At 38.0% G+C, this 18,019-nt stretch overlaps 2 long non-coding RNA genes across 4 annotated transcripts in view; one reads left to right on the top strand and one right to left on the bottom strand.

Annotated features, from left to right (window-relative positions):
* Positions 1-15,130, bottom strand: part of LOC106044852 (uncharacterized) — a 48,541-nt gene extending 33,411 nt beyond the window's left edge. For both annotated transcript variants that reach the window (XR_001212508.3, XR_001212506.3), the window contains exon 1: positions 14,863-15,130. This is a non-coding gene — a long non-coding RNA (uncharacterized lncRNA). The remainder of the gene's footprint in view (positions 1-14,862) is intronic.
* Positions 1-18,019, top strand: part of LOC106044851 (uncharacterized) — a 135,869-nt gene that overhangs the window by 31,085 nt on the left and 86,765 nt on the right. The gene's annotated exons all lie outside the window — the stretch shown is intronic.

Consider the following 18,019-nt stretch of genomic DNA (forward strand, 5'->3'; position numbering starts at 1 on the left):
TGGATGCCATTCCCAGTGTAGGGTGACTTTCTTCCTTTCCTTAACTGAGCTAGGGAAGTAGGAGAAGCATCCAGAATACTCAGGCATAATCCAAGAACTTTTGGCTGTTAAAGCAGTGTCCACTACCTAAAAGTAAGCTGAGTGGAAATATCATGAAGGTGAAGTGAAATCTGACCTATGACTGCACCTGGTCTATACTTATCCAAAATTTCAGTCTCTACTATGTAAGATGAGAGACTTCTCCCATACTGCTTTTTCTGGGGAGTTTTTTACTAAAACACCTTCTGTAAAAACACATCCAGTCTGGAACTGAAAAAGAAAATATTTTAAAATTTCGGGCCTCTATTCCATTCTTTTAGCTTCCTGTCTTTTATTCTACCAGATTAAAAGACTATGGGACATGGCATTTTTATCTTCCTCTTGGTCCCCAAGACACATTTTTCTTTCTTTATGATAAGCTAAACAGAGTGAGCTTTTTAAGTACCTTATTGTAAGGCATCTATTTGAATCCTATTTTTATGCTTCTTTTTCTACTCTTTCAACCAGAGCTGCAAGAATTTCTATTTCAGACTCATGAGTGTTGGGTAAGACAATAAGAATCATATTTCTACTCAGATTACCTCTGTTTATACGAAGATTTTGTTAGTACTTTTTGGTACAGCATCATCCTGGATTCTCATCCATTCAGCTGCATATCCACTCTGAGCAGCAAATCTTTCCAGAGCAATTTCTTTCCAGGCTGTAAATCCTTTGTGTGATAGGCATGGCCTGCCTTTCTTGTGTTTAGCTATGTCCAGTTGCATTTGGCTGTATGTGTCCTTTGCTTGAATTCCCCCAATTTACCAAGCAGCTCTGTTCAGTGTTCTAAGCAATTTTTCTCTCAAGCAGTAGCTACAGCAGCCACCAATTTTCTCAACAGTGATTTTATAGTTAATTCTGGATCACTGATGAAAAGGTTGAATTCTGGTAGGCAGTGATGTACTAAAATTCAATTTTTCCATGACAACTTTCCCTGAAAATAGGTTTGTAAAATGCGCCATATGGCTGGTTATTAACCCACTTAATGTTTACCTTAAGAAGGTACAATGCTAAATTTAAACAGAATATTGTGTATTACAATATCCTAACATCATATTTATAGGAGTTTAAGTGTGTTACCTCCCTAAACCCCACCTGTAATTTTACCAGGGTGGTAAATGTAATTAGGTTAGTCTGACAAAACCTTTCTTCCATAGAACCATGGTGTCTCACACTCCCTTTTAATCCTTTATCAGATGAGTTCCTTGTCCGATATTTGACAACAGGCTAACAAGACTTTGCTGAACCATCTCATTTGGTCTTCCTGAATACTGGCTCAAAATTTGCACTTTTATTCATGTCCAGGGTTTTTTCTTGGTATTTTCCTCAAGCAGCCTAGATATCTCCTAAACCTGATCTCAAACTCTTCAAAAACAGCCATTCTTTCTGTCTGATCTTTGATTTTCTGATAGGCTTTATTGGACATGTTCTTGGAAAACATTTCGTAATCTTTATGACTAGAAAGTACTTCTTTCTTTTGCTATGGGATAAAAAACATAAGAATAGAATTTAGGTAGAAAGCCAATCACCTTCTGCTGAACCTTCCTTGCATTTGTGGGTTTTGTTTGCTTTGTTTTTCCTGACCAACTAAAATGCAAATACAAGCTTTTGTTTTACTGAAAGAGCCCTTCTCTTTCTCTCAGGCTTTCTCCTGCTTTCAAAATTCCACAATGCTTGGTATAAAAAGAATTTTTGGGTATGCTAATATTTGAGTATTTTCCTACGTATTGATTGAGTTGAAGTTAGCATAGCACTGGGAATTTAAGAGAGAAGCCCCAGCAACAACACAGTTTGGGAAGAGGAAAAAAATCTCCTTTGAGAAGCAGAGAGTTCTTTCTTGGCTTTCCTTGCATACACTTAATAAGAGGAAAAAGATTCTTGCAATGACTCCTAATTGCTTTTGTTCCTGTATATTCCCTTTGCAAATCCTCTAAAACTGTAGAACTTCTTCAGGATTTGAGGACAGTTGTAAATCACCTTTTACTGGCAAAAAGACAAAGGGTTGCAGCCCCCCTAGGCAAATAGAAATATTTATATTTTTTATCTATTTCCTTGCACAGTATTTTTTCATTTTTCTGGACATACTCTTATTTCATACATCATATGTCCTCCACCATCAGTAGGACTTGAACCACTGGGTCAAAAAATGCCCCAGATTGGGTGGTCACCCTTCAGGTGAGATGTGGTAGAAGAAGGACTTGCCAGGTGTAATAGTCATTTAATTTGAACAACATGATAAGCAAACACTCACAGTTTCCCTGATAACAGGCTGCGTGTCTTCCTAAAATTGAATATGATCTTGTTATTAAATTCTTCTTTACACCTCAGTCTACATGACAATTTTTTCAAGCTTTAATATTGGTCTAGAATTGAAAGGAAAACAATGTTTGCTTTCTAATTGCCCTATTTATTTTTAGTTTGATCTCATTTATTTAGCATTAAAATGAAATCTTTCCAAAGCAACTGCTCCATAAACTAAAGTGACAGCACTTAACACTGCTCCAGCACATATGTCTGTCACTCAAATAGACAGCCGTCTGTAAACACATATAAGCAACTTCATTCTTCCATCAGAAACCTTGCTGTTCCCAAGTCAAAACAGAAACATGGGTAGAATATAATTGTTATGAGAACTTGTTCCACAGTTTCCATGCTGCAGTACTGGCCTAATTTCACTGGGGAGGAATAGAAGTTTTATGGAGCTGGGAAAACTAGTGTTCAAAAATTGCTTATAATTTATATGTGCCAAATGGTACTTCTGGCACCTTAATTATTCCTTGTTTCATTATTCCTGGATTCCTGATAGCGGGCTGATTCATAGCTTTCACTTGTTCTCACTGTAAGATAATACAGGGAGAGGTAAAGCAGCTGCTGTTTGCAGCAATATCTGTCACGGGGGAGAATCCTGAGTAGAGCCTAGGGGAGTCCTTTGAAGAAGGTCTATATGATGTGCTGGTCTCTTTGAGGAGTTGTGGAATACTTTGAAAGTTGGTTTAATGATGCTCACTATTTTGAGGGAATGAATCACCTGAAATTCAGCAGCAATAATACCTATATTCATAACAATGTCATTCTGCAATATGTCTCTGAAAATGGACTGCAGGCAAGAGGCAATGCATACAGGAACACCGCCAAAGTCAAGCAAACAAAACACTCAGGATCATTACTTTTACCAGCCATTGCCCTTTTTTTCTTGCAGTGAGAGAGCATCATCCATGCAGGTTCAATTTTCCTCTCTAGTTTGTAACCATATTTTGCATGCAACAACTCTTCAGCTTGTGCATTTGGGAGAAGAGGAACACAGTCATGGTAATTACACACTCATCAGCCTGTTGTGATATTTGTCCCATTTTTCTGACATGTCAGTGCTTTCAGAGCCAAGTCTTGGGGTTTGGTTTTAAAAGCCACAGCCTGGAGTAGATGTCACAAGAAGAATGGGAGAAAGACAAGAACGCATTTTGTGGGTTTCTCAGGGTACCAAGGTACTTGCATCAGAGCTTCCACTTCAGTGTGTTTGGAGTTGAGGAATTAAAAAATGCATTGGTCCAGGAACTCTCACTATGGTTCATGAGGCTGAAATGAGTATGCTTTGAAAAAAAAAAATAATAACAGTTCATTTTGAAATACAGACTTAGTGAACAATTTTGTACTCCAAATTCTGTTAGAGTTTGATGAGGTGTGCTAGCAGGAACTATGAAGTGTGGTTCTTCAGATCATCATGGCCTTGTCCAGCTTCCACATGAATTAGTCTGCTGTGCTGCTTTGTAGGTAGATGAGCGAGAGTTTTCTGGAGGCTGATTATATTTCTGTGGCACTTTATAAAAATTTCCACTTATGGCTGTCATAAGTCAGCTCAATTTAAACTGAATAATACCTAACTATAGAGAGTGACATACTGTACTTAACCAGATCTGGCATTGCGTGATGGCGTTTGTAATGAATGCCTCTTTTCCTTCATCACTTACTCCTAAATTCTTTCCTCCTCTAAACATGCTTTTAGTTTGTGAAATTGAGTTGAAATGCCAGTGCTTCATGCTGACATGCTTCAGTTTCTGATGGATTCATTTCTTCTGTGCTTCTCTGTGTTACTTTTCATTTGTTCTATATAAGAAAAATGTAACAACTAAATTAGATTTCCAGGGATAAAATCTTGTGTGTAATTTATGTTTTGAAGGACCTTACATAGTGCTAAATGGGAATAACTGTTTGAACTATTTGAAAAGTTTCTCTCATAACTTTTTATGATTGTTTCCTTTGGTTGTTGTTGCTGTTGGTTGTTGTTGGGTTGCTTTGGCAATAACTTTTTTTTTTTTTTTAATGTTAGCAAAATATAGTAATTTTGTTGAGTACTTTCACTTTTCTGTTAATAACCCTCCCACCTCCTTTTTAAAAGGAGCCTAAAAAGTAGTTAAAATAATGAAAAAGAAGAAAAAGTCAGTTTATCAACTCTTTTTTCTTTTTAATTCTCATCTGCCTTCTTACAGCATAGGCATAACTATGCAGTCTCAGTTCAGTAATGGTCCTTGAGGGCATTCAATGAAAGGTGTTCTAAGAGGGCAAATTATGAAGAAGCTGCAATTTGCAAGGCCATATTTACACCAAGTGCTCATTCAACGTGAAGAGTTGAGACCTCTGTAAAATGAGATGAAAGCCAATCCTTATAAATTACTCTGTACTTTTTCTAGTTATGTCCAGATTCCAGCATTTATCTTTCAATTGTGTCTTACGCATGCTTTGGAGTGCGTTGCCAGTACCATTCCTTTGCAATCAGAACTTATCCAGTATCTCTTCTATCCACAATTCAGTTTAATGTTGTAGTTGTAGGAGGCATTAATTCTATGTGATTTACATTTTTTTTTCCAAGCTTGCACTCAAAATTCTTCCATTGTTAATCAATAGGTAATGGCAAGGACAAAGCATCCTAGGTATTCCTCAAGCTCCTTTAGTAGTCTTAATGAGTTGTCCCTCCATTTTCTTTAATTCATTTAAAAAATATACATTTTAGACATAAGGGTGGAAGAGAATGTTTTTCTAATTTACTCTGGGCTTGCCACATACAAATGGATGGTTCCATTTCTATCAGTGTAAAAAAGTATCAATCACATTATGCATCCCCCTTTTAAGTAGAAGGACAATTTAGATTACAGAAATCCCCAAGATTGTATGTTATGGACGTGTGACCTGGTGAAGAAGATAAAATATGAACTCTCCCTGGAATGTGAGAATCTGTAAGAACAGGCTTAAAATTGCTCAGTGGTCGTGCAAGTGTTCACTCCCTTACAATCCTCTATTTCCTCTTTCTGTGAAGAGCAATGGACCTATTTCTGGGAGCTGTTTAGCATTTGCAACCTTCTTTGTCTTGCCTGGGTATTGAAGCCTGGAAGGTGAAATTCAAAAAACATGCACTTTTTGCATCTCTATTTAATGGGTCTCATTCATAGGTAAAAAAAAAAAAAAAAAAAAAAAAAAAAAAGAAAAAAAAAAAAAAGAGTCTGATTTTTCAGTGGTGTGTAGTCTAAAATTAGAAATGCCACCAGGAAATCTGCTAGTATTAAGATAGAAAGCTGCAGTTTAGAACTCATTTTCTCAGCTTTCCAGCCAAGCTGAGTATTCCCAAGATGTCTGCCTCCTTTTTATACAGTCTTATAAACAATAATTATAAAGATTTCATTTATATAATATTATAGACTCACATATCACTTTGCAGAGATAGAAGACAAGGTCCTAATAGACTTACTGCGCAAAGGAGCAACTAGCGAGGCTGGATGCAGCTTGTTGATAAGTAGCAGCAGTTTCTCAGATTGCATGACATTTTGCATGCACCTTGTTAAGGTTCTGCCACTTACAGGAATTATGCTTTCCTCAACCCCTTGGATAAATCTGGGTGTGAATAAGCCATAAGATACATATACGCCCCTGCAAACTGAGTCTCCTCTTTCCACAAAATTCATCCCGTGTGTCATTGTTATACCCAGATACCAAGTAAACTGGCACACAGCCAACTTGTCATGATTTTTTTTCATTATTATTACTCACTTTTTGTATTGACTGAGCCCTGATATTCTCACTCACATTAGTAGTTTTCCTCCTTGTACACAGGCTCTGAGTCAGACATTTCACTGTCCCAGCAGAAAAATGCTGGAGAATCTGACTTGAAGCTGCTAAAAACTGACACTTTCAGTACTCTTACCGACGCAAGCAAAAAACAAAGATGTGCCATTTTCACTTGCTGCTTAAATTACCTGAAATTTCATTTAGACAATTTTAAAAGGTGCAAAATGTAATCAAGAACTGCCAACCCATTCTAAATTATTCAGATTCTCGATTGGAAGGGGGATGTGAGAAAATAAGATTTGTTAATGTTTCTAGTTTGTGTTGTCTTGCTGTGGCAATTATACTTTCAAATATGATGTGCCTGGATACACAAGCACTGTGTGCATAACTGATTGATTAGAGAAGCTGTGAACAAGCTACCCGTGCTGAGCTAATTTGAAACAGGCAGGAGGCTCCAACATGGCCCAGGCTGGGGATCTCACGGGACATCCCTGCCCAGGACTGAGCTTTGTGCCTCCTGGGGCAAGTCGTCTCTGACAGGTTCTCATGTCTTTTTTGTTAGTTCAGGCTAAGGAGCTTGTGACAGGAGGGAAGTCTGTGCTGACAGTAACACAGTTGTACATCTTGAGTCTAATTTATTTATTTCATGACTTGACACAAGAGGATGGGGTCTGCCATGCATCTCTTTGCCTTTTTTCCTTCTTGTCAGAGTACCAAGAACACTAAAAGGGCTTTGCAAATTCTAGACCCATGTTTTAGAAGACAGGCTAGAACCACGATTTTTAAAAACAGAGAAAATTTTGAAGTGGGGCAGAGTAGCAATGTGAACAACTCATCTCCCTACACACACAACCTATGGCTGTGCAGCAGCTGCCCTCCTTTTCAGGTTTGTTCTCAGCCCAGCAAGGAGCTTCCTTGGCTGCCACGATCTCAATATGTTTTTTTCTCATTCCTTAAGAATTCTTTTCCTTTCCACTGCAACTAAAGCTTGTTTAGAATCTCCTCTCCCCTTTGCTCTGCCACATCCTTTCACACACACTGCACAGTCCATGCTGGCAGTGTTTCTTTTTCCCTTCCCACACCATTCTGCATTGCTTTACATTATTTTCCTGGGCTTTATAGTTTACGCTCAAAGAAGATACAATGGTCTCCCCACACTGCGCACAGTAGCCATCAGAAAGTAAAACAGAAGACCTGCTTTGCTGCAGCCCAATCACAAGCTCTTTAAAAGAAAGTAACATAGAGTACAAGCAGTTCCTGTGAGCATATACATTAAATTATTACACAGTCAATTGCAAGCAACGTTCAATGTCAAATCAGTAGTGTACATGTTACACAAGCAAAAGGAAGTGATGGGGTTTAAAGGACTTCCAGCACAGCAGTTGAAATTCATCTGAGCAGTCACAAATATTGTGAGATGTACTTTACCAAGCAGAGAAGGAAGACAGGAGGTGTTTTTCTAGTTAAGCTCCAGAGAAGGGCGACGCAGTAAAGCACAGCTTAAGAAGTGGCCTTGCTTGGGAGTACCTGGAAAGAGCTCCTGTCTGGAGATGGTTTTTCCCTTTCACCTGCTCTGAGGCCTTCTTTTTCCTTGCCTTTGTCAGTGGTGAAGGGCATATGCTTTCCATTTCTCCATTATGCAATCACTTCATACATTTCTTGTCTTGTGGGTGCAATTTCAAACCCTGGCCTATTTCATCTTTTGTCCTTAAAAAGGTGTATAAATCCTGGCTAAAATATCACAGGGTTTATCACTCTCAAGCTTGGAAAATATGTGAAATTAGAATACACACACTCATTTAAAGTGTTCTTTCCTTTTACATGTATTCTAGGATGCATTGCAAGGAGCAAACCCAGGCACTTACGCACAAACTAATGAGCAAAGACGGACAGAGTTTCTTGGATGCTGAGGGGAGCTAAACACACAGCCCCTCCACAGTAAATTATGTTTTTAACACCACTGTTACAGCTCAGACTGTTTCCATTTAGTCTTTTCATAATTGTTCCTCTGAATGTTCTTCCAAATAAATATCTATTGTGGCTTGTGTTAGAGGCTTTCATTTAAGACAGGTACCACCTGATTATTTGGTTCTCTATTTATATATGAAGGGCCAAATTCTGCTGTTTTGTAAGAGGGTACAAAGCTGGTGATCTTGCTTCAGCTCCATTTACCATCACAAAAAGGAAATTCAGCCCATCATCTCTTTTCTTAGAGAGAAATCACACCCTGTCTTTTGTTCCTCCTTGATAGACCTATTTCCTTTCCTGCCATGTGTCCTGGCAGGTAAGAAGCAGGATTAGGTTATAATGAGTACAAATGGATTTACATATTGAGGCTGCTGGACACAGATAGATGCTACATTTCCACCTGCCTTTTCAAGCTGCCAAACGGTCTGCACTTGCCTGTTCTGGTTTGTGTCATGGCTTCGAACCTCCTTTGAACATCGATCCTGAGGCAGCGGTCATAGAAGGGGTGATGCCACACTTTCAGCTGCCATCATTCTGCTAGGGAAATGTGGCTTGTCCCTTATCATTATTGTTAATGCCTGTTTGGGGGGATTTAGCATATCATTTCACACAGCGCTTTTTCCCTTCTCTCAAACTGTCAGGGATCCTCTTTCTTAATAGAAATGGAAAATTAATTTCTGCTTCAGAAGTTGCTGTGAAATAGACAATATACTGCAATTTGATTTTTGACATAGCATCTTTCCTACATCCTGAATCTATATCTCTTCAGTGATACAGATACTACTAAAAACAATGGATGGTATAGTTTACCCATTCCCCCTCCCACCCCCCACCCCCCGAGAAAATAACCTAAGGAGTTAGTTCTTAATACCCACCATTCAGAATCATTATCATTGAATCTTTTACAGGCTGGACATTATCTTGTCTTAGCATCACTTACCAAGATATAAACCACTAGGGGGTTAATAGTGTAGAGGAATGCCTTGCCTGCCAGAGCTTATGGACAGACTAGTTAAATGACTCGGTTATATTCTCCATAAAAAGAGATTTTCATGCATTACTCCCATCACACCGAGACATGAATGTGTCTTACTGTCTCCATTTTAAGGTGTCCTTGAGAAAGTTTCCTATGAAAGAAAGGATTTGTTCTATGGGCTTCAAAAATCCACGTCCAGGAAAAAAGACAAGCAATGGCAACAGTGAATATATACTTGGAACTGAGACAGCACATACAGCAAACGAGACTTGCATTTTCACAACCACACTGTTGTCAAGTAGATAGAGCTGAGAACTTGGAAATCGAGAGTTGCCCTTTCAGATGTTAGACTTTCTTAGCCCAAGGTACTTCAGTGCCTAGCCTCAGTTTCTCTGCCAGATGGCAGCAATTGTACTTGCTCATTTTGAAGATGAACTTGTAACTGGGAGCTTCACAAGTCTCCAGAAGAGTACTTGCTGATATATACATACGGGGCATCTTTATTGGTACTTCTCAAACTGCAGCTGGTTCTAACTAATTTAAAAGATCCAGAGACAATGTGGTAGTTCCAGGTATTTCTCTTCCCTTGCAAAGTAGGTGAGAATTTAAGGAGAGAGAAGTGATTGGGAAAGCAAAAGGAAAAAAACAAATCCAAAAGTTCAAATTCCACTCGATATAAAATCACTGTGAATTGGGAAGCAAAAGGAAAGGATGTCCTGAAATCAGAGCTGTCTTTTAGGCATGCAGAAATGAGGCTATATCTTAGTACGCATATCCAAAGTGAGACAAATAAAAGAGCAAATGAAATACTTGGTTGAATCACGGGGGAAATTCTGTAGTGTGAGTGACTGTCATTGCACAGTGGGTGTCAGCCCTCAATCCAAGCAAAGAATTCCAGTCATTGCATTGGAAAGAATATTAGGGGACTTGAAAAAAGAGGAACAGGAGAGTAAAGGATTGACATTGTTGCCTTCAGCTTTAAAAGAAGGAGTTACGAGGACTAGTTTAAAACCTTAACCTCAGAAAAAAAGTTGAATGAGGGTATCTAATTAAAGAGCTCAAGCTCTATAATGGTAGAGCTAATGTCAGCATTATTCATAACTCAATGCAGAAAATTTGACAAAAGAGCACAAATGGAATTTAAATTGAAATAAAGACACAGGGGAGGATCTTCTCTGTCTGAAAGTAATAAATGTTTGGAGCAATCTACCTGGCAAGGTTTAGGAGGTGATGACACCAAGGGCATTTTCAAGAAGCACCTAAATTTTGCTCTGTGGAAACAAGGCATTAATATGGATGAGCTCAGATAAGCCAAATAGCCAATTCTCATATGTTTGCTGCCAGCACCAGCAGCTGCTTGATCTCTAATGAGCATAGGAGATTGGCAATGGCAAACAGCATCCTTTTTCAGGCTGATGGTGTGAGCAAGACCCTATAATGGATAAAGACATGTTTACCTTGGACTCATGTGTGATGTCTTCTTTACTGTAATATTTATGAAAATGCTTTTCTCCCTGGGGATATACTGTTTTCCATTCCATACACACAACCCAGAAATAATTTACAGCCAAGGAAGAAAATAGTTAATTTCTACCACTTGTCAAAGAGCTAAATCAAATCATTTGTTGCTATTTGTTTATAAAACATAATAAAATTGAAGGAGGAAAGGGGAGGAGAATGGCTTAGAGTGAGCTTTACTAAAAGGTATTTTAAAGATCTTTTTTTTTTCCTTTTGCTGGCCCTTACTAACACCTTTTCTCACACATTAGAGTTCATCATTGATCCCAAAGGAAGAGCTGCTCATACTGGCATTTAGGATGTCTCATGAAATGAATACCTCTTTCATGGTTTAGTCTTTTTGTGCTGAATCTGGACTTATGAATCCTATTCTGTTTTGGATTTTTTTTTTTTTTTTTCAGGCTCAGGCCAGTGCTAAATTTTGTGAGGCTCACACTGGAGTTTAATTTAATATAATGCTATGATAGCTGTTGTTTTGACAGGTCTTTGAAGATTTAATATAAATGCAGGTGTTCTGAAGGAATTACATAAAGTTTCATTTTCATCCATAAGAGCAGTGAAAATTAAAAGTCTTTCATGAACAATCACAAGCTTCCAGGAGAACAGGACTGTGTGAGCCATAAACAGATTCTTATTGTGTTTTAAGGTTCACATTTCTTCTTTTAATTATATCTTGAGAAGGTATTTCTGGTGACTCTGATGACTATTCCTAGGTATACAATCTGAATTGCGTTCACTGAAGGTATAAGCCAATCTCTTTATGCAAATTTCCATAGAAATGCTCTCAAAAGTCAGATCTGAAATTAAGTTAATTTGTGATTATCACAATGGAGCTTGAAACAGGTTTAGGGGTTCTGTTCTTGGATTTGCCACGTAACTGCTTTGTAACGGTGGGTTATTTGTATATTTAGAACAAACTCCAAAGCTTGGTAGAGTTGATGTCTTTCTATTTATTTCAGTAAGCTCTTAGAATATGACCCATTTCCATTTGGATGAATTGATCTCTCTTACGTGGATCTAGATGAATCAAATTCTTTCTATAAAGTTATCCTGGATTTCATGCAAAGGTATGAATTCACTTCCTTGAATTTCTCATCTATTTGTTAAAGCACCCTTGCATACTTCATTAAATATTTGACTGTCTAGAGAAAGTTTCATGATAATCACCAAAATCCCTATGTGGGATGAATTTAGGGATTTGCTGCAGTAGTTTTCTTTCTGGCAAAAAGTAACATACAAGTAAAATACACATGGTTGTATTCTCAGCTGCCCTAAAAATCATCATTACATCCATCTGTGTGTATCAACATTATTTAGTCGTTTCAAAGAGGCCAATTCTGAACTGGTTCTCAAGTCCAGACTGATCTGACATCCGTACTGTTTGCATGCAACACATTGATGAGCACAGCGCAGGCACTTCATGACCCAACTGCAACCAGACTAATAGGCTGCAACCAAGACAGATTGCTGCAGGGCACAATTTGCTGTGCTTAAGTCCTTTCAGGGGTCCATTCCTAGTCCTCTAGTACAGAAATAGCCAGGAATCTACAGATCCCAAATATGTGATCTCCCACAACTACTTTAAGAAATTTGGCTAGATTTTAATTGGGTCCTTGAGAAGTTTTATATAATTGCATGTCTTGTAAGCATCAGCTAAATTGTGTTTATTATGGTGCTTTCAAATGAGGTTCTATAGTTCTATTTTCTTTGCAAGAAGGCCCCATAGCCCTAAACTAAAAGTTAAATTGTACCATTGTCGTCCAAGTCCTTAGGGTCTGTATGCAATTTCACTACTTTTATAAGTTTGGTCCGTTATGAAATCCTTTGGACTTCTCAATGAGCAGGAGAAAAGGTTGTGTAAGAAACAGCTATTTTAAGAAATCAATATTTTAGGACAATTAACCCTGTGCAAGCTGTATTTGTTGGGCAGGCAAAATGTGCAGAAGTCTAGCTTTCAAAGAAAGCAAACTAAGGTCATATAGAAAAATAAAATGTTACTAAGGGAATCTATGAACATGCTAGGATAACAACTTCCTATGCCTGATTTCTATTTTTAGCAGATTTCTATTTTCATGTTGCGGGAGTGGAGCTGTCAGTTCAAATAGTGATTTGGATTTAATCAATTTAATCACCTTAATTTATTCACATTGACCAGAACCAAAAGTACAGAGTTCTATTAATTAAATAACAGTCCCACAGAATGTACAAAAAAAGTGATATCCATAAGGGATTCTCATTCCACCTTTCCTTCTTTCAATAAGGACTTTCAAAACCCTCAAGAGTCCCTTATGGTCCTTTTCTACTAATGAAGTGATTAATAGAACATCCTAATTATTCTTTCACAAGGCAAGAAATACTTCCCTCTGAGCCAAGAGGCAAACCAAAACATAAGGATTATTCTGAAAAATGTCATCAAACAACTGAGAGGTACAGAGAGGAAGATAAAAAAAAAAAAAAAAGGCCCCCAAATTACATTAAATTCAGGTATCAGATCCTTTAAATTCTTCCTCCACAAATTGCACATGAAGGCAATGATTTCATATCACTTGTGCTTCTGCAGGAGGATATGAATTGGATTGAGGAATAAAACTATAGCATTTACTGGAAATAGTGAAATTTCCCTGTTCTTTCATTCTCACTTTATTTGTTCATTTTCGTATTAAAGTCAGACTATATGACTACTTAGACCTAGGAAGAAGCAATGAATTTGAGGTTTGTAAGGACGTTCTGACATACTTAGAGAACATTTACCTAGTATATTGTAGAGTTAAGGATTTGACCTCCAGAAGCTGTAAGATGCAAGTTTGCTCTCCCTTAGTCTAAGCTTACCAGAAGCTGTTACTGTATTAACATAGCACTTCATCCAGGCTAATAAACCTGCCAAGTGCTCAGGTATTAAATGTGCCTTTAGTCATGTCAAAAGGTTCCGTACTCTGCTAATACTTTCACTATAGTCAGTGAGTCTGATTTCTGCTGTTGTAAATCAGCACAACTTCGGTGCAGTCCCTGGTACTCCAGCAATATCTGTCAGCTGAGGCTTTGGCTCATTATGTCAGGAAATCACAATCTTGACAACAGAGAGCTGTGTAAAAGTTTCTGCAAAGCGGCTCATGTAGCTGTATTGCTGGAGATCTCTAAGCATGGTTGTGTTCATCCCACAGCTAGTGAAACTCATGCCGTTGGCCTCTGAAGAGTTTTTAGGACAGTGTCACCTTGTGCTGTGATCTTGCCTTGCTGAGATGGGCTGTGCTGAATCAGTTATTAAAACCCAACGCCAAGGTTTTTCAAAGCATCTAATTTTCCTGAGCGCCTCAGGAACTAGGAGTAGAATGGCCTTTGATAGACAAGATCAAAGCTCTGTAGATCCACGAAAGTTATAGGGACACTAGGAAAAGTAATATGCTATGCTGAGCAGAGAAATTAGGAGTCTTAAGGAATCAGGCAAATTCTTTTGCTTACTCAGACATAATTTTGGAGTAAGCTGTTTGACTCCTTCTATCTGTTTTTGTCGTGTTGACTAGGAGTAAATGTTGTTAAATAAAAAAAATTTGGTACAAAATGTATTATTTAAAATAACACAAAGAAAGAGCAAGTCCGTTCACCCACTGTATGTATTTTATTCCTAGATAGTGCTCTACAAAAATATCATGTCTAATAGGCAGTCTGTCTGGAGGAGTCACAAATTACTACAGTTAGAATGGATTATAAATCTCAAGTAAAGTCTAGTCAATTCTACAAGTGATGTATTTCTTTTATTACTGACCCTTTATTGCTTCTCTCTCTCATACCCATCTATCTTTTTTTCTTGGGCAGAGGGGGTGTCATGCTGCATTAGTAATCTCAACAGCTTTTCTAGTCAGACCCATTTTCTTTCCATTTTGCATCAGAAAACCTGAATCTCTCTCTTTTCTCCAACCCCCCCCCCCTCCCCCCCGCCCCCCCAGTACTCACTTAGCTATGTAACAAAATACAGGGATATGAAAGGTATTTAAAAGGGCAAGTAGGGAAATTGTGACATTTAAAAAAGAAGTACTTTTCCCAGAACAGAAGGATTCATTTACTATCACTGTCTTTTTAAGGGAAGAAAAAAGGTCCATTTCAGTTGAATTTTGCATCAGAAAGACAAACCTTTAAATTAGTGAACATGAATTTACTTGATCTGGGTTGAAATTACCAGAAAGAAGGCACTTGCTGTTTCTAAGTAAACATTCCAATAGATGTTTTGTTCCCTGAAAAAATTTGCTTCTCCAGCTTTCATCTTGACTTACCTTGGGGAAAAACAGTTGAAAGATCTCTAGCTGCTGCAGAGCAGTACCAGCATCCAAGTCTGTTAGCTGCTCATAGGGCTTGAAGGAGTAAGTTTCAAGGGATGTGGGGGGTCTGGTCTGAGGCCAAATCTAAGCACTGAAGATCCAGGATGTGATGGCCTTTCTAGTAACTGTGGTCATGAACAATAAGCTCCGAGTCAGTTACGCATAGCTGTTTAACAGCCAGGTTGGACACTAGACCTTCAAGCCTGAGCAATCAGAAACCTGCTAAATTAAATCCACTTAGACACTGAAACAACGTGTGGGGCCCAATCCCTTCCACACGGCAGAGAAACGTGAGAGATAAAACCCTTCCTGCCAGGTGCCGGGTGCTGAGCAACCATACAGACTCTTTATAGTGCGCAAGGAAATCTCAATCCCTTCCTGGCAACAGACAGGAAAGTTCTGCAGATCTCTATGCTATTTTGATGTCTGAATGTAAAAATCTCTTAAAACAAATATACGAAACATGCTACGCTGGAGAGAGACAAATCTCCCTTCCACCCTCAGGGACTGAATGCAACTTACAATTGCTGAGTGAATAATTAGTGGTAATTAGCACTAGAAATTGATGCCTTTGGAGATAGTCTGCCAAGTTTTTAAGCACTTTAATACTAATGGATTTTTTTTTCTCAGGGATAAATCTTTATAGAGGAAGCAAGTGCAAATTGATTTTTAAAGAGCCTGTCCAATGTTGAATTTATCTTACAAAAACATTGGGTTTAAAAACAATTACATTTACCTTCAATGTATTTTAATGCTTTTTTCCAGTGTGTTCATTTCTCTTTAAATATTTTTGCTGTCACTTTATGTCTAGCTCCTTGGAAAATGAGTATATGGAGTACATTTGAATCTTTAGAAGGTGCTAGGATAACGTATGACACTATGTCAAGCTATTTAGTTCCTATATCATTTTTCAGTTACAGAAAAGTATTCAGCTTTAGTGATAATGGCAATATAATTATACTTGGAATTGTAAGAGTGAAGTTCTCTTAGCGGGGTAGAGGCAAAGACCTAAGCATTAAAAAAAATTGTACATGCAATTTCATGTCTCCTCTGTCCAAATAGTTGTTGACTGAACTCAGAATCCTTATTTAGGTTTCTTTTCAGATCCTTTCAGCTAAAATCTAGTAATAAGGCAATAAGAGCTGGAAAAAGAACTTGAACTTCTCCCTTCTAACTTGTGTAGCATAAGGGATTTGTGCATTTCCATGGGGAAATAAACATTAAAAATGTAAGCAGGACTTTAGAGTTGGTGCACTGACAGGTCAAGGAGCGCACTGAACAGACTCTTATTGCACTGCTGGCTTCGTGCAGGGTTAGGGATGCAGTTAGGCGCAGAGTCTGGTTCCAGTGCTTTACCTGAATTAGACTGAAATGTCAAAGATAAATACAATAAAATACCTTGATTTCCAGAAGTTCTGGAAGTTCCAGAAGTTTCCAGAAGTTCTGGAAGTTCTGGGCACCTTGACCTCTCCCAGAAGTGTCTAAGAAAACATATATTCAAGACCTCAAAATTCTGATTGGAGAAAGCTTAGAGATTTTTGCAGGCAGTTGATGTGGAAAAGCCTAAAATAAGAAAGAAAACTGTCTTATTATATTATATGGTAGCCAGGAGTCTGAGCATTAAATCAGGGCAGCAGTTTCTTTGTTGTTATCGCTGCAATACACTGAGGATAAAAAGAGGAACTTCTGGAGAAATCAGAGCTGAAAGCAAGGTTTGAAACATATACACGCTAAATATTAAGTATGTTAATTAGAGCAAAAGTATGTAACTTTTATAATGTGGTATATGGATGCCAGGTTCAGTGAAGCGGTCTGCTCTGTTGTGTTTTTTTAACACTGTTCAAATTATACAGACAACGTACAAATCAAATTAACTTCCTGCAGCAAGAAAGAAGGACCGATTTTTATTTATAGGGAAAATGATTCTTTTTCACTGCCATCTTGAGATGTCAGAATATTTGTTCATGGCAGTACAAATGTGAAAGTTACAAAATGAACAAAGACACACAACAGCCTCTCTGCTCCTCCCTCCCTTCCACTTACAGAATAGACATTTTCATATAGGTCATGACCCAAAACCAGCTCAAAGCAATGACATACCACCACTGATCTCCATAGCCTTTGGACGAGGCTTTTGTTGAAATGACTGCCTACTCCACACGAGAGAGTTCTCTGACCATGTACGGGACCGTATCTTGTGAGGACAGGTTACATTTGCATTTCCTCTGAAGACAAACAGAACTTCTGCTCATTAAGTGCATGAATGGGAAACAAGCCACAGAGTTTACCTTGTCGACTCTAGCAATGTCAGATTCCAAGTCCAGAGACCATTCTTTGCAACCTAGTTTCTAAGCACATGACTGTGACAGCTCATGTATGATGTGTGTATGCTTCAGAGTAGCACTTGGAAAACTTAGACAAGTAATGCTTCCTTTTCCTATTTTATTAATTTTTGCTTTTAAAACCTGCATACAGACAGGTATGACTTATCTTTTGCTGTGAATAAAAATTAATTAATGTAAAAGATTACCCAAACAATCCCTACTTCAAATTATTCACGGATCCTACCAATATGAAGCCTCTTCATTCATAGCTTGCTTGTCTTCGCCATTTATTATCTGGAGATATTTCAAATGCAAAGTCACGAAGATGTGTGCTAACACTTCTTTGGGCACAGGTTCTGTGAGTTGTTTGTGAACAAAACATCAAAGGAGACAAACGGGATATTGAATTATTTTTGTTTATGCCAGCTAACACTAAAGGCTTTTGTGATCCCAAGTATGTTGTACATTGGTATTAGGAAATTCACTACTCTATCAAAATTTTGAGTTTATAGTCTCCCTACATCTGTCACTCTTCCCTCTTTTCTGGTCAAAAAATCATAAGATCCAATACTCTCCCCTTCCTCTTTCTCCTTTGCCCTCCCTCCCCTTCCAAAGAATAATACCTTTTGCTCTCAGAGTATATTAAGTACAGCATGATTCTCTAGAGATTATTTTCTCCCTTTTTATTGCTTTTGACTCTTTATTACTGCTCATTAGAATGTTATTAACTTGGCTGCAGTTACAACAATATTCAACACCTGTTTCATATAGTAAGCACATTCCCTTTC

The sequence above is a fragment of the Anser cygnoides genome, chromosome 12 (genome assembly GCF_040182565.1).
Source record: "Anser cygnoides isolate HZ-2024a breed goose chromosome 12, Taihu_goose_T2T_genome, whole genome shotgun sequence".
NCBI lineage: Eukaryota > Metazoa > Chordata > Aves > Anseriformes > Anatidae > Anser > Anser cygnoides.